Here is a 24,731-nt window from a genome sequence, read left to right on the forward strand (position 1 = left end):
TTCTGACCCATCTACCCAATCTAACTAATCTATATGGCTTTGCTTTTGTTTTTGTTTGTTGGTCTGTTCTTTTTCTACCAGACCTTCATGTTAATGCAGTTGTTTAGAAGAGAGAAAGTGTATTGTGGTGGCTAATGTCACAAAGATTCTGCCCAAGGTCTTACCTGTCAAAACTTAGTTCTCCCAAGGGAATATTTTTTCCTCTTGCCATGTCTGTCCCTACTGTAGTAAACTTTCTGACAGGGGCTGCTTGATTAAGGGATTTCTAGTCTTTATGCACAGCCACCATACCCATTGCAATTATATATTCATCACTTTATCATGATCTTTGAATGGAAAAAAAAAATGGTATGATGTAAATAATATTTCACTCTAACATACTGTTTTTCCATTTTATTCAGTCTTTGGCCATAGTAATATGAGTGTTTATGTAACTACCGCTTAATGCATATATCTAACTATTTTGTAATTATTACATTAAAAATGTACTTTCAGGACAGCTGACTTAGTCCCTTGGCTATACTTAAATGAGTAATTACAGAAGTTTGGCTATGTTGTTGAGAACAAAGATCAGATAACATAGGAAGTGATGGTTTCCTTGTATTCAAGGTTTTCAAGTATCCAATGGAGACGCAAAAGCAATCCCAAAATAAATTCATTTAATGTATGTTACCTTATGGGAATGTCTGTCTTCCTACATTGACTGTAAAGAGACCTGAGGAAAAGTAGGCTTCTAAACAGAAGTCTGTTTGACAAGACTTAACATCTTTCTCTCCTTAAAATCAGTGAAAATTATTTCATCAAGTTCAGTGCAGGCAGTAGGGAGAATACGGGATATTCCTACCCAAGTGGTGCTCTAGGAAGGCCTTCAGAATTACTGAGACTTACTAGAGGACTTCCAAATTGCTGGAAAGCCTTTAGGCAAACCTCATAGTTTTAACTGGAGAGGAGCTTATTTTTTTTCTTTAAGATTTAAAAGAGAAATGCTCCCTGAAAAAAGAGCCACCATTTTGCTCACAGATTACTGATAAAATTAAATAGCAAAACAGAAATTGCTCCTTATCTCTTTTGAAAATAATTACATAAAAATCCTAATTTGGAAGGGATACTCACATGGAAATACATATTCAAGTAAGTAAAATGAATGGAAGGATCTGGCCCTAAGTTAAGAATGAAAGGACTGACAAGAAGAAGGAAAATATAGGTTTTTGTTAATTATTCCCATTTATAAATGATTCATCCCAAAAGATTATGACTCATTTACATTAAACCTTTTTTATACCTCTTCACAAGTGCAAAGGGGCTTTGAAATGCTTGTAACTGTAATTGATGCCAGAACAATAGAATGCGTCCTTAGTGCAGTTGAGAATAAAGGCCCTTATTTTGGAATGCCTCAGATGTGTTAAACTAACTTAAGAAGTGTTATAATATTTTCATATTTTAAAGTGGTTTCATAAGAATATAATTCAAAGACAGATTTAATTTTTTAAAACAATCTAAATGGGAAGTGATTGGCTTGCAGTATGCACTAGTCTTTTCTGGTTATTTCCCTCAATGAAATAATAAGGAATTTTATTATATTGCATAAAACCTAATGTTCCTTATGTGCACTTACAGCATTCAATGCAACATCTCTGAAATAGTTGGTATGGTTTATTATAAACAATGAAACTCCCTTGGCCCTTAAATAGCATTAGTCTAAATGTAGAAACTTAGGTAAGAGCTTTTGGATTTCAAATATTAGAACAATTCAACAATATGCTTAAGGATGTTTATGGATATCTTATACCCTTAGTGTGGTTTCTATCCATCAGGTAATAATTCATTAATATATTCACTTTATATCAGCTTAGAACAGGACCCGGTTGCTGTGAAACAGTTTATTCCAAATTAAGCACCAAATTTTGGATGTCACATTGCAGATTTCAGTTGCCATGATTGAGACTGGCAGGACCAACATGCTGAGCACCTTTTTTGAATTGTGTCTCTCCTCACTGCAGCTCTTGCTATAGTAACACTATGTGTTTTTCACACTTAGAAACTTTTCCTTGAGGAACATGGTATGTACCTGAATATGCAGTACTCTTTTAATTGAAAGGACAGTGGTGTTTTCTCCCTTCTGTGTAATAACAAAATGGTTAGTATATTTGCCCCCCAAAATAGAGATATATTCATTTTATCAACCCAGTAGAATTAAGACATTTTTGCATTTCTAAGAAATTACTCCAACCATCAAATTATAGACTAGGAAAGGTAGAAGCTATTCCTCTTATTGGAGCTTAGCTACTGTCCAGATATGTATGCAGGAATCATGGGAAAACAAAAAGGGCAAGCAAAAATTCTGCCCTGGTAGAGGCAGAAGATGGACTGCTCAGCCTCAGTAAATGAAGTCTGGCTGTATCAGTAGTCTTGCATGGCATAAGTTTATTGACATAGATTTCTTGATTAGAACTTCCAAGCAGATAAAGGTGTTTGTTGCTGTTATTGTTGGTTTGTTGGTTTTGAACTGCTGCCTGAACTGCTGAACTAATTTTTTCAGTTAAAATTAAAGAAGATTTTAGATCTTCATCTGCAATAAGATGTCTAGACTGGAGGATACTGTAGTAGGCTCAGGTACAAGAAGATACTTGGCCTGCTCGCAACAAAAGCAAAAAGTGATAACAGTCCATGTTCCACTATGTTGCCACATAAAGGAAGTATAGTCTTATCACTCAATCTTTTATACCATACCTATTCATACGGTATGTGAATATATATGGGAGAACATAGTATGGCATGACACAGGTTCTGAAAAGACTGCTTATACTAGGATCACCACTGAAAGGTACAATAATAACCATCCCTGATATTAAATGATTCACAGAGACGTAAGCTTTGGTGAAAAGCTCATAACTAACTGTCAAATGAAAGGAAATATGCTGTGTTTTAGTTCAATAATGCAAATTTTAGATATTTAACAATAAAGTTCTTTTTCAGGAAAGTAAGAATCTATATAATTTTCTATTAAGTTGAACTCTATATTTCATGGATAACAAGATTTCTGTTAATCGATAGAATCATAGAATCATCAAAATACAAGATTGGAAAGGACCTACAAGATCATCTAGTCCAACCATCCTCCTATCACCAATACTACCCACTAAGCTACTAAATCATATCTCATAGCACCTTGTCCAGGCACTTCTTGAACACCGCAAGGGACGGTGATTCCACCACCTCCCTGGGCAGGCTGTTCCACTGCCTGACCGCTCTTTGAGTGAAAAAGTTTGTCCTGGTATCTAACCTAAATCTCCCCAGGTGCAACTTGTGGCCATTTCCTCGAGTCCTATCATTAGTTATCTGAGAAAAGAGGCTGACCCCCTCCTCATCACAACCTCCCTTCAGGAAGTTGAAGAGTGCAATGAGATCTCCCCTGAGCCTCCTCTTCTCCAGACTAAATAACCCCAGCTCCCTCAGCTGCTCCTCGTAAGACTTGTTCTCCAGACGCCTCACCAGCTTTGTTGCCCTTCTCTAGACACACTCCAGGGCCTCGATGTCTTTCTTGTCGTGAGAGGCCCAAAATTGAACACAATACATGATAACCATAGAAATATTTCAATAAAATTTGGCAGAGTTGCAAAGAAGAATAGCTCCCCTCATTAAAAGAAAGAAAGAAAGAAAGAAAGAAAGAAAGAAAGGAAGGAAGGAAGGAAGGAAGGAAGGAAGGAAGGAAGGAAGGAAGGAAGGAAGGAAGGAAAGAAGGAAGGAAAGAAGGAAGGAAAAGATAGAAAGAAAAGCAAGCAAACCACTTTTGTCTCTTCTTTTTTTATTTGCTGCTGCTCAAGCATGAAACAGGAAATCCACATTTTCCACCACATACCCAAGGATTTGCTTTGACTCCCTGCATCGGATGGTTGGAGAAGAATCTTAATTGAGAGGCTCGGCTGAAGAATTAAGACTCTGGACTTTAGACCACAGACTTCAGTAAATTCCTATGAAGAATCCCCTGCAACACCATGAAAAGGGGTAGAGTTGTCTTGGATGGTGTCTGGTTTGAAAATAAAAAATTACTTGAACTCAGGAACAAAGTATTCTGTTCTACAGAAAAACAAGATGCTAAGGCAGGAAGCTAAGGAGGAATTCTTGAAGAACTAAAATGCAAAGAGTGGGCATATACGAAATGGAATCAAGAACAGGCAATGAAAGGAGCACAACAGCATTTCTTAGGTGACTGTGGGTGAAAACAGAAAAGCCACAGCCAGGCTTTACTGAGCCAAGCAATTTTCCTTGGTGGCAAATGAAAAAAAAAGAATCTATGAGAACAAGTCATGGCTTGGGATCTTCAAACTGACATTAGGAAAAAAATATTCTTTATAAAATATGGGAGGAACTTCATTGTAAAGTAAGCAGAGGAACAGGTTGCCCACAAAGATCCTTCCAGGACTATACCAGACAAAACAGCATTTGACCTGACTTAGTCTTGATTCAAATGGGAGGTTGGGGTGCCAATATTATCATTAAAAGCCCTTCCAGCCACTATTTCTATGATTTGCAAATGTAAATGTATAAAAACCTATTTGAAGACTGTTTCAGAATCAAAATGAATTAATTACACTAACATTAGCAGACTGATGGTGTACAGTCTCTGTTTGCTCTTTGATGTGAGCAAGGTCATCTTCCTTTTCACTGCATCACTCCTCCTTACACCCTTTCACTGACTTTTTTTTTTTTTCCTATAACATCTAGTTCATCTACTTGGTCTTACCTTTCATTGTTTTCAAAGCTCTGAGTTTCCCTACCTATTTGTTCTCTGACTCTAATGAGTTGCTCTTTGACATTTCCACTTCATCAGTGATAGTAGCCCAAAATTTTCACTTGACATTTTTTGCCACAGAGTCTTAGCACTTTTTCAAATAGAGTGAACTTCTTGAATTAGTGCATAAAGCCATTAACCTCTCATCTTTTAGCTCCTGTCCTGAGACCCATATGATTTGGAAATGGCCAACTGATAATGGCTAGGTGAAAGACCAGTGTGGACTGCTGATACCTCTTTAGAAGTTTACAATGAGGTTGAACCATCAGGTTCAAAAATACCATAATAAATAACCTTTATAATCTTATAATGGTTTCTGTCCTTGTTTTCTGTCTTACTGTAGATTTGCTGCCTACCTACATTTTGCCTTATCTGGCAAGCTCTGCAAGCACTAGACAGCACATTTTCCATGGTGTTGATACATCACTTCAGAAGAAAAACTCCATATCCTTTTTAATTTCACTAGAATAGCCACAGTGCTGCAATATGTGTTTAAGAAAGTTTTAAAATATTAATAGTGTTGTTTCAGAAATTAAAAATCATTCCAAAAATTTGAAAAAAAAATACATAATTTGAAAACAATTCCTGTGGTTCAACAAAGATCTTTTTCTCCCTTTTCCCTTCCCTTTCCTTTCCTTTCCTTTCCTTTCCTTTCCTTTCCTTTCCTTTCCTTTCCTTTCCTTTCCTTTCCTTTCCTTTCCTTTCCTTTCCTTTCCTTTCCTTTCCTTTCCTTTCCTTTCCTTTCCTTTCCTTTCCTTTCCTTCCCTTCCCTTCCCTTCCCTTCCCTTCCCTTCCCTTCCCTTCCCTTCCCTTCCCTTCCCTTCCCTTCCCTTCCCTTCCCTTCCCTTCCCTTCCCTTCCCTTCCCTTCCCTTCCCTTCCCTTCCCTTCCCTTCCCTTCCCTTCCCTTCCCTTCCCTTCCCTTCCCTTCCCTTCCCTTCCCTTCCCTTCCCTTCCCTTCCCTTCCCTTCCCTTCCCTTCCCTTCCCTTCCCTTCCCTTCCCTTCCCTTCCCTTCCCTTCCCTTCCCTTCCCTTCCCTTCCCTTCCCTTCCCTTCCCTTCCCTTCCCTTCCCTTCCCTTCCCTTCCCTTCCCTTCCCTTCCCTTCCCTTCCCTTCCCTTCCCTTTCCTTTCCTTTCCTTTCCTTTCCTTTCCTTTCCTTTCCTTTCCTTTCCTTTCCTTTCCTTTCCTTTCCTTTCCTTTCCTTTCCTTTCCTTTCCGTCTTCAAGATTTGTTTGGAATGAACACATGAAATTCAAGAAGAACCAGGAATACCATACTTCCTGCTCCATTAATAAAAGGAGCTGGAATATTAGATCAATCATATGACATTTTTCTTTTTACCTATACCTTAATAAAGATTCCCATACGTGCACAGTGTAAGAAGAGTCTATCTGGTGGGGAGCAGGACATTTTTATTATAAATAAAATACCATTAATGTGGGTATATATATAGATTTTAAAAGTGTCACCTATGGATACTTACATCAGTTATGCACAAGAGTTAATCTGCAGCTGTGTCAGGACTTGTCTTCTGTACTTGTCCATCAGCATAAGGTTGTATTTACTAGTTCAGTTCTAAGCTTCATAGTTCGGTATCTTGTTTCCAATAGTGGCTACAAGGAGATTTCTAGAAAAGAGCACAAACAAGTCAAGGATATTGACATTTCAATTTAGCACAGATAGTTTCAACTCAGAAACTTGTAGTGGGACTGCAGATAATCTGTGATGGGATTGTCTTAATTGCATTTCAGCCTACTCAATGAAAGGTTTGAGAATCCACTGGCTTAAAAATATAATGACGATTTGTGAAAAATACATACTGGTAATGTTTAGAAATCATTTGGTTTATATCTTACAAAGGTTGGGCAGATTATGAAAGCATGAGGAAAAGGTCAGTCAACACATGTTTTTCTTTATGTACTTCCTATTATGATCATGCTAATGAGTTCCATTAATGGGTGGCTTTGTGGGATTTATAGGGTTGGAGGAGAAAGATCACATGGTTCACTATCATGAAGTTATATTGTTTCATGTAATAGGTCTTCCTCCTTGAACTGTCACTGCACACCTTACAGGTCTTATACACAGCTTGTAATTTTAAGGGGAAAAAAATGAATATAATTTACAGAATAAAAATGAATCAACTCAGTAAGTCTTCCAAAGCCATGAAGGATTCACTTCTGATGATTTCAAAATGATGGGGAGAAATGACTAGCTGTAGTTTCAATCACCTGATGTCCTCAAGACCCATATTAACATACTGAGTGTTATTAAGACAGATGTCTGTAGCTGTGTAAATTCCCTGTGATGAAAAAGTATCTGAATAAGCAGGAAATTAGTCCTGAAATATTGTAAAAAGCTGGACTTGTTAATATGCCCTGAGGAGGATGTTACAGCTGAGGTTTAGATGTACTTATATAGAGCTCCCTATCTTAGAGCTAATGAAGAGATACTGACAGTTTTGCTGCAGTGCCTCTGAAGTGTTTTAATGACTATAGATTAATCAGTTTCTAAAGCAGTAATCCCTAGAGGTTCCACACCCCAAAAATCATAACCCAAAACAAGCAAATGAGTGTCATTAATGATGAAAAAAATATAAAGAAATAAAACAACAAGGAAAAAAAAAAACTCCAAGCCCGTCACCTCTTCATGTCATGAAAGCTGGAAGCATTTATAGTCACATTCTCCACAAGACAAAAAAGCCAGAGATGACACTGGATTTAGTGGAGCAGTCAGTTAATTGTTACGGTGAGAATTTTAATTTTCTTTTCAATGTAAATCACAATTGAGGAAAGCATCTGCCACCTCCAATATTTCCTGTGCAGTAATTTTAAATGGATTAATCACCCTGCTTGTTCTGAAGTTCTGAAGAATGACGGGCACTTGCCAATGGTCTGTGGAGTCCCTGGCTCATTGATTTTTAGCTGTCTGGGGGGAATTGGTGGGGATATGGAATGGTTTAAATTAAAATAGAAATTAAAAAATAAATCGTGCTCAAACCTTTTTTGCCCACCCATTTCCACACCCTATCATCAGAAACTGATTAAAATATTTTCTTGGAGACCAAGTGGGTTTGCTAGCATACTATTGATAGCCCAGGTGGAGCAGCAGGTCTCTAACTGTTTCCACCTGAACTGTGGAGGATTTCTTCTGCGCCCCATCCCAGACTTCCAGATCGGAAGGATGAGTACCCCAAGGATAACTGGATAACCCTAGTGAAGACAGATGTAAACAAGGCGTTAAGAACCTCAGACTTTTCCTTATCCTCAGCAGTCGTGTTAGGATTTCACTTGATCACAGTCAGATAAAGATTGCAATATTGACTTTGCACAGGAACATTTTTATTGGTCCAGTAGAATTTCTTAACATAGTGTGTGAAATAAAACATCTTAGTCAATGGCCTTTTTCCCAAATAACTTCAATACGTTTCGTGTTCCACTCACAATGTGTGACATTGCACGCTGGAGTTCATAGAAATTTGACAGTTTACAGATCCCATGTAAACTGTCCATGTTTTGTCACATGACACCTTTCTCTTTCTCTACAATTCCTAAATTAACAATTAGGTGTACATTTGTGGAAGCCACATTTCAGAATCTGCCTAGTGCTCCTGTTACAAGTAAACAATGTCTGTTGTAGGGGGGACTTGCACAATTCTTAATTTGAGAGAAGATAGTACAAGAAACAGTCTCTCATTTAAGAGACATGCTGCACTACTTAAGAGAAGATTCTGTTCCACAGAAAAGCAGAAAGTAAGAAGTTGGGAACTAGAAAATGTTCTAATTAATTCATAAGGAACTCTGCTTTTCTAAACAAGTTATTGAAAAGCATGACATCATGTTTTTGTTTTTCTGCTCTTTTTTCATCGAAGAAAATCACAAGTTCTGTGCTTCCCTTCCCTTCCCTTCCCTTCCCTTCCCTTCCCTTCCCTTCCCTTCCCTTCCCTTCCCTTCCCTTCCCTTCCCTTCCCTTCCCTTCCCTTCCCTTCCCTTCCCTTCCCTTCCCTTCCCTTCCCTTCCCTTCCCTTCCCTTCCCTTCCCTTCCCTTCCCTTCCCTTCCCTTCCCTTCCCTTCCCTTCCCTTCCCTTCCCTTCCCTTCCCTTCCCTTCCCTTCCCTTCCCCTCCCTTTTCCTTTCCCTTCCCTTCCCTCTATTTCTCTACCTTACCTTATTTCAGGAAAGTAATATACGGATTATTTGTCCATTCCTTCCCCCCCCCGCCCCCCCCCCCCCCAAAAAAAAACTCATCTATGAAGAGATTTTCTAGCATTTCCATGTTGCTATTAAAGTGAAGAGGGTTGTTTTGGTTTTTTTTGTTCTCCAGTTTTTCTGTGCCTGAACTAAAATTAGTCATAGTGAAAGTCTATAAACTATCTAAAAAAAAAACAAACAAATGCTGCCAAAAACATTCAGCCTTGCAGAACTGAAATGATAAGAGGATAAATAGCTGCTTTGGTGAGATTACTTGTAGATTTATATGAAAAAGGAAAAAAAAATAATGTAAGGTTGGGTCAGAAACGTATGGCTGAAATCTGTTCTGCATTCATTTTCTAACTGCACCCCTAATTTAAGTTTTCTGATTTAAGCAGCCTCTGAAATAGCATGAAGTATAAGTAGATAACTTCTGTGGCTGCACAAATGTTTTTTAAGGTATTAATGACTATGAAGTTATGATAGAGAAGATCTTTTGACTAAGGATCTCAGTGTGCCTCATGCATATTCACTAATTAAGCTCCACAATAAGCTTGCAAGTTGAATAAAGAGTATGAATTGACTTTTCCATGCACAAAGTCTTACCAGGCTGGAAGACAGCTAGTTCTGAATGCAGACCAATATTTTTCAAAAATGCAAAGACAATCGAACTTTTTAATTACATTAAAATAGGCATGCACACTTGTATGAAGTTGCATTCTTAGAAAAGTTATCAGCAAGTATGTAATGACCACAGAAGTCAGATTCCTTGTAATGCCCCAAGAAAAAAAATTCTTTCCAAGTGTAAGTGTATCATTTCATAAATATTATGCTCTCAGACATGTTCAGTTTAATCAAGGGTAATTCACAATAAGGACAGCTGTATTTGCCTCACCTGGTGCCAACACTGTCTAGGTCTGTAACTTCTTTTTCAAGCAGAAAGTAAAAAAAAAAAAAAAAAAAAAAAAAAGGTTTGTTTGAACACAGGGCTTATAATTTACAGCATGGATGGAAGGATATAAATTACTGTGTTTTTTCCACTGGATCTCTCAGTGCATGACATAAAGAAAAGAACAACAGTCCCCATGCCAGTAGCGTGTTATTTAAGACAACATAAAGACTTGATGATCAGACTATGAGGATGTTTCTAAACAACAACAAAAAAAATCTTTTTTTTTTTCCTCAGAAATAATTTTCTAGAAGTAGTTGGAAAACACTTTTTTTTTTTTTTCTCAGTAATAAATGTAGTCTGACCAACTCTGTTCCTTCCTATGGCAGGCAAGCAATGATATTCTCTTCTCAGAAGGTATTTCAAGGTGGGATTTAAACAAGTGATTCAAGGATTGTCAGACAAAGGGATGGTGGAGACTGAAGTGTAAGGAATGGATTGGAGAATCACAGCAATGGGAATGCGATTAGTCTGTCTACAAATCTGACAGGTACAAAATATTCATGTGCATCTCTATAGAAAGTATGAGATTATTGAAACAAGTAAAAACATTCTTACACAATAATTAGAGTATTAACAACAGCAGCAGCAGCAACAACAATGACAATACAGATCCCCACAGATATCTTGCTAGGAAATTATCCAGGGAGTTATTTAACTTTCATATCCAGTGAATGTATTAAGTGAACATGGGTTATTCTGTTCCCAATTCACTTTGATTGTTTTGTTTGATTGTTTGTCTGTCTTCCTTCTCAGGCATCTGTTTGGACAGATGTATGACACATATCTACATAAAATCACTGATAAAGTAAAAAAAAAAAAAAATGCATGTCTGAATTACCTGGACTACAAAAGCAAAAGTTAAAAAAAAAAAAAAAAAAAAAAACCAAACCTTTAAGTATAGGATAAACGTATGGGAATTAAAAAGAAAGTTAGAAGCGATGGAATGGATTTTTTTTTCCTGATTTCTACAGAGGAAGGCAGATTCCTTCAGGCCAGCAGTAGAGTGACTGTCAACAGACAGACAAGAGCTAATCATTAAATGGAGTGGCTGGTTGTGCTAAAGTGGGAGCCTTGGCCAGGTTTCCTAAGCGGTACTCTTTCATACTCACAATTTAAATATTTATAATTTTGTATTTATAATTAACATATATGCCTATGATAATACTAAGTGGTAAATAACTATGTATATGGTAGTTATTTGTGAATTTATTACCAAGAAAGCTGCTGAGAGAAGCTGGGCGTATATAGCTGTATAGCTCAGTCTGATTTTATTTAGACAAAGAGAGCAACAGGGAACAATATAAAAACCCACTAGTGGAGGGCAAGGATTTGGGAATGCTACAGGCAGCAATACTAAGACAATATAGCCTAAATTTTCTCTTTCTTACTGGATTACTGAAGGATAAAAAGCAGCTACAGTGGTTTTGTGAGGAAAAGACCAAAGATGTAAGGAAGACAACTAAAGGAATTGGAAAGAGGGGAAACTGAGGATAAGAAACCTGTGACTGATTTGATTTGTGCATTTCTTTCACAACACAGCTGTAAAAACTTCAAAAGCTTTGAGGCATCAGTAGCAGGCCAGATCTCATTTCATTCCCTCTTTTCAGCCTGTGAGAGGAAGTGGACTTTGTTCAGCCTCTGCTGAGACCTTCAGGAAGGTTTGGGCTTCTGGACTGGGTACTGGGTAATAGGATGTGTCATTGCTCCTAGTCAGATGCTCTCCTAAAGGACTGACACTTAGTGTGTATCTCCACACAGCATTAATGATTCCTGCCCCTGGTTGGTGGTCACTGGGAGAGACATCCAACATCTCTGTTTAATCTCTCTATTCCCGTATTTCTTCTGCTCACATTGCCAAGAAATAGCCAAGAAGGGGTTCCTAACAGAAATCACACAGTACCTTTGAAAGCCATGCTACCGTACATGATTTTTTTTTAAGCTCATAATGTGACTAATACATTTAGGAACAATCTAACCCTTACCCTGTAGGCTCTGTGGTGCTTTGAATGTCTTTTATTCTCTTGTTCTGCACGTAAAATAACGTATCTCTGATTATGAAACTCCCAAAGCTTCTGTTGTAGAAATAAATAACAATAATTACAGCAATTTGTCTCCAAGAAATTACTCTGTTAAAAGTAAAATATATGTTCATTTCAAAGAGTTTCTTATTATACAAATATGGCACCTGTTTTCAGCTGAGAGCAGGATCACAAATAATGTAGATTCAGAGAGCAGAGCAGAGACTCAGGAAGTTATTAAAATGTGTTGATTGCTTTATGAAGAAGTTGCAAGCTTATGAATGCTTACACTGTGCAATTAGTGACTACCAGTGAAAACACACCCTCCTCAGGACATCAGCAAATCCATGAATTTCAATAAAGAAACAACTAAACCAATTAACAAGTGAACACAAAATCAATTATTGTGGAACAGGCTAGAACAAAACAATGTGTTAGTTTTAAAACAAGAACAGGAAAAAAATAGCATTTCAAACATAAATAATAAAAAATATATACATACATAATAAAAGTCTACATAATAAAAGTCCATACATATAGCAACGATATATCTCATAAAAATATTTGTGTATGCACATAAAACACATATATAAACACAACATTTAAAACAAAACCTGCAACTAGTCCTACCTATGTACATTACAAGCAGAGGAAGCTAGCCATAAGAGTATGTTCTGTAGTCCAGAGATCATAATCCTTTTTTGAAGGATAACACAGAAGCTTTCTGGCTTTTAAATTTTTATAACAAGAGGTTTTACGGTAATGATTCAGGTGTGCAGCCTCTGAATATCTGAATATAAGATATCACTAGCTCAATAGATATAGAGTCTTGCTCCTCAAAATGATGTCACAGGACATATTGTCCATGATAAAGATGCTGTGACTTTGCAGAAAGGAGTCTTCTTAGATGCCTGATAATTAGGGAGCTAGTAAAGACATTCAGAGACTCGCTGCTTTTTATTGGATGGTTCCTGTTGATTACATTTGAAAGGCTAGATGGCAGCATTGTCAACTCTCATAATTTTTATGTTTCCTGATATTTTATATTTTCCTTAAAATGCCAGCTGTCAAAATACTAAGTTTCCTTAAAAACCTCAATGTTTCTTTAAAGCTAAGTTTTCAGCTGTCTGATGGTAGAAAAATGGATGGAGCTCAGAGAAGGATGAAAAAAATGGAGAATTGGGGGAGTGGGGAGTCTAAGGATGCTTATGCAGCATAAAACCAATAACATAATTTAAATCAACGAAAAAATCTATTAAAATGCTAACCAAAATGATAATGAGAAGGAAAAAAATCTTCTAGTTTCCCCCTCAGAAATCAGAGGTAAATTACAGTGCAGATGGAGAAAAGTATTTCCCTCTTTTATTCCCAGTATTAATTGTTATTTTTAGGATATCAACTAGAGCCAGTCATCTTAGACTTCCCAAGAGCTTTATCAACTTATCTGTTCTTATCCTTTCTTCACTTTGGCCTATTGTCATTTTATATTAGATCTTCAAGTCAGGGATCATCTATTTTTATATCGCTGCCAAATGCCAGGTACAATTCCAATGAAATAAATAAATAATTGCAGTATTAATAATGTCAAGTATTCATTAAAAACACTGTCACAACAACCTTCCAGGAGTAAATTCTTTTTATACTTGTAATCAGTTATGAAATATTCATCTGTTGTTGATCCTGTATACTGCAGTTAATTTATCAGTAATTATATGAAGAAAGTTACTAAATTTACACAGTACTTAAATACTTATGCTGCTACCAAACCCGTACTTGGATTATGAGATATCCACTACCTAATATATTTCAGCTTTCAGTTAAATATATCATTTAGATTATATCACCTGGTTTTTTGTTTTTTGTTTTTTAGTTTCTTTAAATGATGTTAACCTTTTTTATTCCTGCATTAAATTTCTTCACTTATTTCAAATCCACCAAACTCATTATATGGTAAAGTAATTCATGGTATAATTTATTGATATAAACTCTGTCAAAGTAAAACTCTTCAGCCTTGCTTAAATTTACTGTAGAAGAATAATTCTGCCTGATCTTAAAATGGAACTCCTACCAGTCTATATTCCCTTTAAATATTCTTTGGAATATTTTTAAAAAGCTTTTTTTTTTTTTTTTCCCTTTTCACATTCACCTTTCAGCTACGGATTCCATATTTCATCCTTTGCATGATTACCCTAGGATTTTTTTTTTCAGTCTTCAGCCTGGAGACACCTAAAACACTTGCAGAAAAGGCATGGATCCTAGTATACTTTAAACCTATTGTGTATTCATTTTGCTAAATTCCTGTCTCAGAGATTCATGCCCTCAGCATAAACAGCCACTGATTTTTAGAGACATCAACATCAATGACCTCTCTTAAGATGAAATTAAATTGGGTAAACCTTTAGTTTTAGCCAATCTTTAATTAAATTTAGTGCAAACACTTGCTTCAACTATTATTCTTTAAAATATATCTTGAGGATACAGAAGACAACTAGGTATTACTACTAGTAGTACAGAGAATTAATTTGTTAAATAAGCGATAGAACCTGCTATAGAAAAACAATTATAGAAAGCACATACTTTTTGAAAAACATATAACCATGATAATAAATGTATAGTGATATCCATTACATACTATGAATGAGAACATCTATCTGTACTTTCTACATATAATAAATGGAATGCCAATGAAAATGATAGTTGTTAAAGAATTAATGATGAGGAAAAAAAAGTTGGTTTTTGCTTGTTTGTTTTTCAGAAAATGCTGTTTCCACTATATATAAGTAAAATCATAAATAAATAGAATATGTTTATGTATGCATGTATGCACGTGTATTTATTTATTTATTTATTTATCTCATACAATTTTGTCCCCATATTTAGATTTTCTGTCAGGTCATACCTATCTGATATAATTTTATGCGTTTCTCCAGAAGAGTGTTCTTTTAGTGGATAACATTTAGCATCAAAATGGAAGGGTCTGGTATTTCAGGAAAAGTAAACCAGCTATATTTATCTTTCCTTCACAATAGAACATCTATAGGAAAGGTACAAACTTTTATTTCCTTGAGGTTGGGTTGCTAAATTTAGGTAGTCCACTGCACTACCCATGACTCTGAACACTCTTGAGAGAATATGAAGAAAATTAAAAGGCTTGTGAGAGATGGAAGTAAGAAAAGAGTATGCAGCCTGAATATCAGCAATAACTGCCTAATAGTCAGGACATTAAAAGGTTTCAAGCTTTTAGTTTATACTTTAAACCAATGAGATTTTTAAGCAGTACATAGAGACAGCTCAGGGGTTTCAGCTTCATTGCATATGTTAGTTAGGCACACCAGGACAAAATAATTCAGAGTATACTGCCGGGAGCCACTTACCATTGGAAAAAGAGAATGATTTTGTAACCTAACTCTTACAGCTCCTTTACAGACTGGTGCTTTTGTGCCAGTAGCAACTTGCCTGAGTAAAAAGTGTGTAAGAGCTGTAGGATTTGGTCATATTCTCCTCTGTATCTGTAGTTTTCCAATCCAGTATGAGTCATCACAATGTCTCTCAGTACCTATTGCACTTCATGTACCCCCAGGAAATGAATATGAAGACCGTTATTTTTAATATATATTCTCAGGTCTTAGGAAGATATTGATTTAATATTATGGTCTTTCACCACACCCCATTTCTACTTAGCTCAGATTCTATTTTCCATTCATATTTTAAAATTCTCATTAGAAGATGAAGTATTTGAACACTGAAGCACTTCTTTCTTTCTCCCCCCAGTTTTCATTGAAAAGGGGAAAAAATAGATTCTGCACTTGATAAAAATATATTTTGATGAACTGGAACACACAGGAGATTCCTGAATGTTATGTGAAATTGAACCACTACCCATCAATGGTCCCAAATGAAACAAAATAAGCAAACAATGGGTTAATGCTGAGAAAACTTAAAAATCCTGAGGGTGATCTGTACTGCTTGATGATGCATTAGCTCCTTGTGTTTAAAGCAAGCAAAGACCAGAAGTGATTTAGTGATTCGTTTAAAGCATATGTGGTTTCTGTAATTTTGGCTTTTGATTTCTATGTTCATATTATTAAGTTGATAAAAACAAATGGATAAATTTAAACTATGGCTTTAGGCATGTGATGCTGCCTTTAAAATTGCATTACATTCTAAGTGCGTCTGGGTTACGAAATGACAGTACTTTAATAAGCACCTAAACAAAAAATTCTCGTAAAAAGTAAGAAACTCAATCAGCAGTTGCTAAGGTTTGCTTATATGTTTTTCCCCTCTTCTGACAAACATTTCCTACTGCTGTTGACTGATTGGGTGAGGCCTCCTAACAACAAGTTTTTGACTGCCATTTCACTGATGCAAAAGAGATGATCAGCTCATTTTGGAGTTTCTCTCTGTTATCTTGGCACAGATGTTCAGCAGTTTCCCTTAAGAGCAGCCTTTTCCTCTGTGGAGGAAATGTTCCTTCCTTGTAAGAAGGTACCTCTTTATTTTTTTATTATTTTTTTTGTTTGTTTGTTTGTTTTCCCCAAAAAGACCATACAAAAAGACCGTATAATTCTAATAATTTGATTTTGGGAATGGAAAGGAATTTGAAGCCTCTTTAAAATCCCATCTATATGGTTAAAAAAAAAAAAAAAGAAAAAAGAGCACAAACAAGGAGTTCTTGGGAAAACTTAAATACAAGAAGAAAGCATACGTGGTGTGGAAGAAGGGATATAGAAACATTGTCAGAGAATGCAGGGATGCAATGAGGAAGGCCAAAGCCTGGTTAGAATTAAATTTAGCAAGACACATCAAGGACAACAAGAAGGGCTTCTTCAAACACATCAGCAGCAAATGAAGACTAAGGAAAATACGGGTGCACTGCTAAATGTACTTTGGTACTTTGGTGATGACAGATACAGAAAAGGCGGAGTTACTGAATGCCTTCTTTGCTTCAGTCTTCACTGCTAAGGCTAGCCCCCATGCACTACCAAGCCCAGAAGCAAGAGAGAAAACCTGAAGAGAGGAAGACTTTCCCCTGGTTGAAGAGGATTTGGTTAAAGGTTACTGCGGCAAGCTATACATCCAGAAATCTATCTGCCCTGATGTGACGTACCTGAAGTTGTAGAGGGAGTTGGCAGATCTGATTGCTGGGCTGCTTTCCATCATCTATCAGCATTCATGGTCATCCAGAGAGGCCCCAAATGACTGGAGATGTGCTGATGTGATGCCCATACATAACAAGGGTCGTAAGGCGGACTCAGGGAACTACAGGCCTGTTAGCCTGACCTCGGTGCCAGGAAAGGTGATGGAACAGGTCAACTTGAATGCAATCACTCAGCATATTTGGGACAACCAAAGGATCAGTCCCAGCCAGCATGGCTTCATGAAAGGCAAGTCCTACCTGACCAACCTCATCTCCTTTTATGACTGGGTGACCCACCTGGTAGATGAGGGAAAGGCTGTTGATGTAGTCTACCTAGATTTCACAAAGCCTTTGACATGGCCTCCCACAATATTCTCCTGGATAACCTGGCAACCGATGGCTTTGACAGCTACATTCTTTCTTGGGATAAAAACTGGCTAGATGGCCAGGCCCAGAGAGTGGTATTGAATGGAATGAAGTCCAGCTGGTGACCAGTCACAAGTGGTGTTCCCCAGGGGTCGGTGTTGGGACCCACTCTCTTTTATATCTTTACAGATGATCTGAATGAAGAAATTGTGTATACTGTCTGTAAGTTTGCAGACAACACCAAGTTGTGGGGAAGTGTCAATATGCCAGAGGGTAGGAAGGCCCTGCAGAGGGACCGGGACAGGATGGGTCAATGGGCAGAGGCCAATGGGATGAGGTTCAACATGGCCAAGTGCTGCGTCCTGCACTTTGGTCACAATAACCACATGCAATGCTGCCGGCTTGGAGCAGAGTGTCTGGAAAGCTGTGCAAAGGAAAAGGATCAGAGGGTGCTGACTGATGCTCACCTGAACATGAGCTGTCAGTGTGCCCAGGTGGCCAAGAAGGCCAATGGCATCCTGGCTTTTATCAGGAACAGTGTACCCAGCAGGACCAGGGAGCTGATTGTCCCCTTGTACTCTGGTGAGGCTGCACCTTGAGGACTGTGTTCACTTTTGGGCCCCTCTGTACAAGAAGGACATTGCGGCCCTGAAGTGTGTCCAGAGAAGGGCTATGAAGCTTTTGAGGTGCATGGAACACAGGTCCTATGAGGAGCGGCTAAGGGAACTGGGGTTGTTTAGTCTGGAGAAGAGAAGGCTCAGGGGAGATCTTATTGCTCTCTACAGCTACCTGAAAGGAAGCTGTGGGGAGCTGGGGGGTGGTCTTTTCTCACAGATAACTAGCGATAGGACTAGAAGGAATGCCCTTGAGTTGCGCCAGGGGATGTTTAGGTTGGAAATTAGGAGACATTTCTTCTCAAAAAGAGTAGTTAAGCATTGGAATGGTTTGCCTAGGGAGGGGGTGACATCACTGTCTCTGGGGTGGTTAAGGAAATGTTGGACTTGGTGCTTAGGGACATGGTTTAGTGGGTGACACTGGTGATGGGGTATAGTTGGACCAGATGACCTTGGAAATCTTTTCCAACCTTAATAATTCTGTGATTCTATGAAATCCAAATTCTATGTTAAGGTTAGACAAAGTTTCACTTGTCTTTTCAATATAATTGATATTTTAAGAATATTTATTATAAAAAAAATACCATTTCCTAATTACATGTTGACCTGTTTCTCCTCTGTTTGGATACAAATCTCTGTATACACGTCTTTGCAGAAGAAATTAGGCAAATATAGAGAGAAGACTGAAGTCCAATTCCTTTTAAAATTGCATCAGTATGGCTTTGAACTTTCCTCACATTTTTCAAAATACTAAGAGGTTATAGCATTTCAGTGATCTACATAATATCACTTCTTACTTTAGCAGCTTTTAATAGTTCCTCTGCAGGCAGCAGTTTGAATTTCCTGTTAGCTTGCTGACATGTTTTTGGCCATTATTGAAGAGACTTGGTTCACTCAGAAGCCTAATAAGCATTTAGGCTTTACAATGAAGAAAGATTAGACTATCAAGCAAACTGAAGATGTGCAGACAGTTTGGTTCAGTCCTACACTACTTCAAAACACAAATCAAAACAAAAACAGAAGCCTAGAGCAGGCCTAATTTGCAATTTCCAAACTATATATAAATTTACCATAACTGGATAGGAAGTATGTCCCGTTTCTGATATAAAATTGTATTATATCGAACAAAAGAAGATTCCATGGAGTCTATAGGGTGTATGCTTTGCTATCTCAATATTAGGCAATAACTTTATTATTTATGTATTTATTATTTCTTCTTCTCAGTGACAGTTTAACTATAGAGAGAGGAATTTTTTCACACTTACTGTCATTCGTTATCATTAGTAAGGATTGTGTGTTGAGTCTTTCAAAATAATTCTGACAAGGCGGAAGTAGGATAACAGAAACCTGTTTTTTATTTTCTGTGCTATACCAGTTGTATAGTACAATGAGAAATGCTAGAAATAACTTCTCTGTTTAAAAAAAAAAAATTCTTTCCAATTGAACTGATCCTAGAGAGAAAAACAGGTGTGTTACACAACTTAGTCCATGGCTGACCCAGATTCAAAACATAAAATAGAGTTTCTGAACAAATCAGTGCTCAGTACACATCCCTGTTTATGAGGGTAAAACAACAGGGAGGAAACATTACTAAAAAATCATGCTGTTATTAAAAGTACCATTTTTTATTATTATTACTTTTATTATTACTATTATTCATAGAAATGGACAAAGAGCACTAAGAATCCTGAAATTGTGTAAGAAACTGCAGACATAAATACATGTCTGCTTATATCTCAAATAGGCTGGGTCTCCCTAAATTTGACTTTTTCCTATTGGAGTGAGTATTAGTGAAAAGAAATATGAAGTCAACCTTCCCTTATGCAGGTGCAGACTAAAGGAAGAATACAGGTCTTTACAGAATAGAGAACGTTTTCCACATCCTTCTTGTGAGATTCTTTCCACATCCTTCACATTCCATCAGTAGAGCGGTAGGATTTTTTTACAGGTTTTGAAGAGTGGGAGTGAGAGTCAGATAATAAAAGTCATTTGACAGAGAGTTTTAGGCAGAATTTTCATCATCTGAAGACAGTCTCTGGTTTCTGAAGAGCCATCTGGGGGACAGAAAAGAGCATCTTTACACCCACAATGAGGAAAAGCTAAATTCCAACAATGAAAACAGCAGTAAGCAATGGAGTGGTCTCACAAGTGTGCTCAGTGGTCTGATGCAGTACACATCTTTCTGCTCCAGCTGTGCACTCTCTTTCTATGAGCTACGTGCAGTGTGCTTAGTCTATCCTTTTGATGTTTCATTGAAAATCCCACAAGTCAGTGACAGCTTCCCTGGAAAGTGAAATCAAAGCTGCCAATACGTTGGGTTGGAGGAAGAGTCTGAAAAAAATTAAGCTCAGGAAATGACACTGAACTTTGTTCTTATTTTTGGTAATAGCTATTTCTTCATAGCAATGCCATGGTGCAATAAGGATAAAGGTTGTTTGAAGTTTACAATCTTTTGTATGACCAGCTTTAATACATACTATTTTTATTGCAGTAGTACTTAGAAAACATTTTATGTCTGTTAATGCTACTGGTAAGAGGTGGGGAGAAGCTGCTATTTTGGTAGGTATTTTCTAATTCTGACTTCATTCCACCTTAGAACTTAGAAGGAAAATGGTCATTCTTAGATCGATTTGCTTTTTAATTGTGAAAAATATTGGCTTATATGCAGCATTGTTAAAGGAAACATTTTTTTGTTTAATAAATAAATAAATAAAATCTATCATTTTAAGCTTTTTTTTTTTTTTAAGCTTATTTAAAGCTTTTAAAGAAGTATAGGGCAAGAATCCAAACCAGACAGAGTGTGTATATGTGGAAAGTAACAAAAATCACCACAAACTCAAATTTAAATAATGAAAAATTAAAGTACTTAATGAAAAAATGCAAAAGTGGTATATTTATATACTACTTAGATGACTTTTCAAATATAATTAATAATAATATTTTAAAAAAATGCACTGGAGCTCTTTGAGGATTCCTTTGATTCAGATAGAACCACAGATGTTTCATCCACAACTTAACTTCTCTTTAATCTTTTATGATCTGTTGGAATATATTGATAGCATTATCATAGAATCAGAGAATGGCTTGGATTGGAAGAGACCTTAAAGATCATCTAGTTCCAACACCCCAGTCATGGATAGGGATGCCACCCACAAGATCAAGTTGGCCAAGGCCCCATCCAACTTGGCATTGAATACCTCTAGGGATGGGGCATTCACAATTTCTCTGGGCAACATGTTCCAGTGCCTCACCTCCCTCTGAGTAAAGAATGTCCTCCTAACATTTAATATAAATATCCCCTCTTTTAATTTAAAACCATTCCCCCTTGTCCTGTTATTATCTGCCTGAGCAAAAAGTTTCTCTCCATCTTTTTTATAAGCTCCCTTTAAGTATTGAAAAGCTGCAATAAGTATTGAAAAGTTGCAATACGTCAGTTATATGCTGTAAGATGGGCTAACCTAAACTAGAAAGGGAATCAACCAGTTCTCCATCTTATTTCTCATAAGTGTCATGGTTAAACATAATGGACCCATTATCATAATGGACAAATTCTGCTGAATTTTCTTAAACCATCTCTATGCAGTTGTTTGGTATGTTCACTTGTATCTGCACTGATTTTCTAATTTTCCTCAGGGATATCCCAGAATAGTCTATAACATTTCACAGTACTATGAGAGCAATCTAGTATACTGAAGCAAGAGCTAGGGTCCATGTCTTCATCATTAAAAACTATCCACCAGTTTTAAGGGAGTTTTAAGGACTCTCAGTTTCTACCAGCTTAATGTGGCTATCTATGGACTAAACTCAAGGACATTATGCAGGAAGGTGTAATAAAAGAGCAAAAGTTGCCTGTAAATATGAAAAGTTTGAAGAACTACTGCTAAGACTGCCTACAAACCTATCTGCCTTTGTAGAAGGATATTTTGAGTCCTTTCTAGGAATAATGTTGCACTGTGCTATTTTGCCAATATTTGTCATCTGCAGGCATAATTTTTAGAAACACCTTGGCCCAGCACTGCAGGCTTAGGCAATCATTTTTCCATCGTGCATGGGGACCTATAACAAGAGGAAACAAAAGCATGATCTTCCATCTTGTTCTTTGCTAACCTTCTTTTTCACAAAGTCATGAAACTTACCCCCAAATTAATACCCATTTAAATGAGTACATGAAACAGATGTACATCTACAGCATATCAGCAGGGTTTTTTTTCTAAGTCCTGGTTGAATGTTCGGAAGAGACAGTGACTGCAGCTGAAGTTAATGGCTTTTATAAACAACAGGTTTGTCCTGAAATTTAAGCATGTCAAATCGCTGAATCTCATGTTAATTGTGAATTGAATTTCTCAAATTTCTAAATATCAGCAAATATGCACCTGTTATGCCCAAAAGCAAAAAACTCAGCATATGATTATGATCAGAGAGGAATACTACTGTGATTCACATCTACTCCTGTTTACTTTTGCTTACTATATGCTGAAAACATATTAAGAAAAAAATTAGATAAGCTGGCTGAAACTGGAAAGGGAAACTTTAGTCCTCCATCTTAGTACCCTGCAAATGATTTAATATAACATGTAGGTTTAAATATGACCTAAAGTGATAGCTTAATCTTTCAGTCATTTTGTCATGTGCAGTAGGCCTGGGATTACCCACTGCAGAACTGAAATTCTTTGGCTGGAGAAAGCATCTTGCTCCACACCTGCTTCAAGATAAATAATATCACTCCAACGAGATTAGAGCCATTACTCTTCCTGACCTAACCCAAATGGTACAAATGGGATTTTAAAGACAGTGTCTGCTCAAAGATCCAACAGAATGATGAGGTGCACAGAATAGCTACCACAAGGAATCGGCAGTTGATAGACTGTCAGTGTTATAAAGAAGATACACTATTAAGTTTAGCTATTATCCCAGAAGAAGATTATAGTCATAGATCCTGACCTTTAATTAAATGGACAGCACAGAGAGAAAGAAAAATAAACAAACTTGTGAGGAAAAAAAAAATGGCAACTTTACTGTCTTGGTAGCCAGTCAATGAAGCGGAAAAGCAACAGTGAACAATGTGATTTCTCACAGATTGCTTTTTCCATTTTCCTTGGTGAAGGGGCAAAAAGTGGTGACGACAGAAGAAAATGATGACATTCATGAAAATTATGCTTTATTGGCTAAGCAGAAAAATAACTCTGGATTTCCACTGTAAGGAAAGGATAAAAAGAAAGAAGGAAGGAAGGAAGGAAGGAAGGAAGGAAGGAAGGAAGGAAGGAAGGAAGGAAGGAAGGAAGGAAAGAGAGAGAGAGAGAGAGAGAGAAAGAAAGAAAGAAAGAAAGAAAGAAAGAAAGAAAGAAAGAAAGAAAGAAAAAAGAAAGAAAGAAAGAAAGAAAGAAAGAAAGAAAGAAAGAAAGAAAGAAAGAAAGAAAAGGAAAGGAAAGAAAGAGAAAGAAAGAAAGAAAGAAAGAAAGAAAGAAAGAAAGAAAGAAAGAAAGAAAGAAAGAAAGAGAAAGAAAGAAAAAGAAAGAAAAAGAAAGAAAGAAAGAAAGAAAGAAAGATAAAGAAAGAGAAAAAGAAAGAAAGAAAGAGAAAGAAAGAGAAAGGAAAAGAAAAGAAAGAAAAGAAAGAAAGAGAAAGAAAGAAAGAAAGAAAGAAAGAAAGAAAGAAAGAAAGAAAGAAAGAAAGAAAAAGAAAAGGAAAGAAAAGGAAGGAAGGAAGGAAGGAAGGAAGGAAGGAAGGAAGGAAGGAAGGAAGGAAGGAAGGAAGGAAGGAAAAAGAAAGAAAGAAAGAAAGAAAGAAAGAAAGAAAGAAAGAAAGAAAGAAAGAAAGAAAGAAAGAAAGAAAGAAAGAAAGAAAAAGGAGAATTATTTAAATTGTAGTAGCACATATTTTGAAGGTGTCTTTGTTTTTACTCTGGAGAGAACTACTTTACTTGCTCTTGAACATGAGTAAACACAGGATAAACTTTAGCATTCACTTGTCCTGAATGTTACTACCCTTGGGCCACAGTATTGCAGGATAGAAATGCCCGTCATGTTCTCTTCGAACATGAACTTAGAAAATGTGAGGCATTTTCTAAGCACTGGAAAAGATACATAATGAGAAAAAATATTGGTGATTTCTGAAGGTTACGTGAAGAAACAAAAATATATTTGTTTATGTGGTTGGGGTAAGTTTGTTTCTTAAACTTTCATCATCCAGGAACATTCCCATAGAATAATACATGTCTGGAACTAGTCCTAAATTACTCATGTTTATTCAGAGTGAACTATACCTTACTTCATGATCAATCCTTGGATAATGTTCTTTTTGCAGAATAAGGTTGTGTAAGCATGCACACAACACACAGTACAAGCTAATTTGTCAATTATTTGTGAAGAATGTGACAAGAATTGCCAAGTTCTCATAATCAAATGTTTGCTGAGAGAAGACAAAACTGCTTCATTTAATAACACTTAAAATCTTGATAGATTTAGGATCAATTTGCTCTTACCCTGATCATCACTATGCAGAGGAAAAGGAAGTTAAAAATTCTGGAAATCTCCACTGATATTTATTTTTCCAGTGTCTCCAGACCTGCACTATAAAAGTTGCAATAAATAAAAAAGTGCCATGACTGAGAACCTTGAAGATGTCAAGAATAGAATTGAGACTCTATTTCAGTGAATGCCAAGAT

At 36.7% G+C, this 24,731-nt stretch overlaps 1 long non-coding RNA gene across 2 annotated transcripts in view; it reads right to left on the reverse strand.

Annotated features, from left to right (window-relative positions):
• Positions 1 to 24,731, reverse strand: part of LOC310893545 — a 69,255-nt gene that overhangs the window by 19,903 nt on the left and 24,621 nt on the right. Inside the window, exons 2-4 of one of the 2 annotated variants that reach the window (XR_014579082.1) lie at positions 11,915 to 12,004; positions 6,275 to 6,418; positions 3,860 to 3,985 (exon numbers count right to left, since the gene is read on the reverse strand). This is a non-coding gene — a long non-coding RNA (uncharacterized lncRNA). The remainder of the gene's footprint in view (positions 1 to 3,859; positions 3,986 to 6,274; positions 6,419 to 11,914; positions 12,005 to 24,731) is intronic. The other variant, XR_014579081.1, reaches the window with a different exon arrangement.

Source organism: Anser anser (genome assembly GCF_964211835.1).
Source record: "Anser anser genome assembly, chromosome: 2".
In the NCBI taxonomy this organism is placed as follows: Eukaryota; Metazoa; Chordata; class Aves; order Anseriformes; family Anatidae; genus Anser; species Anser anser.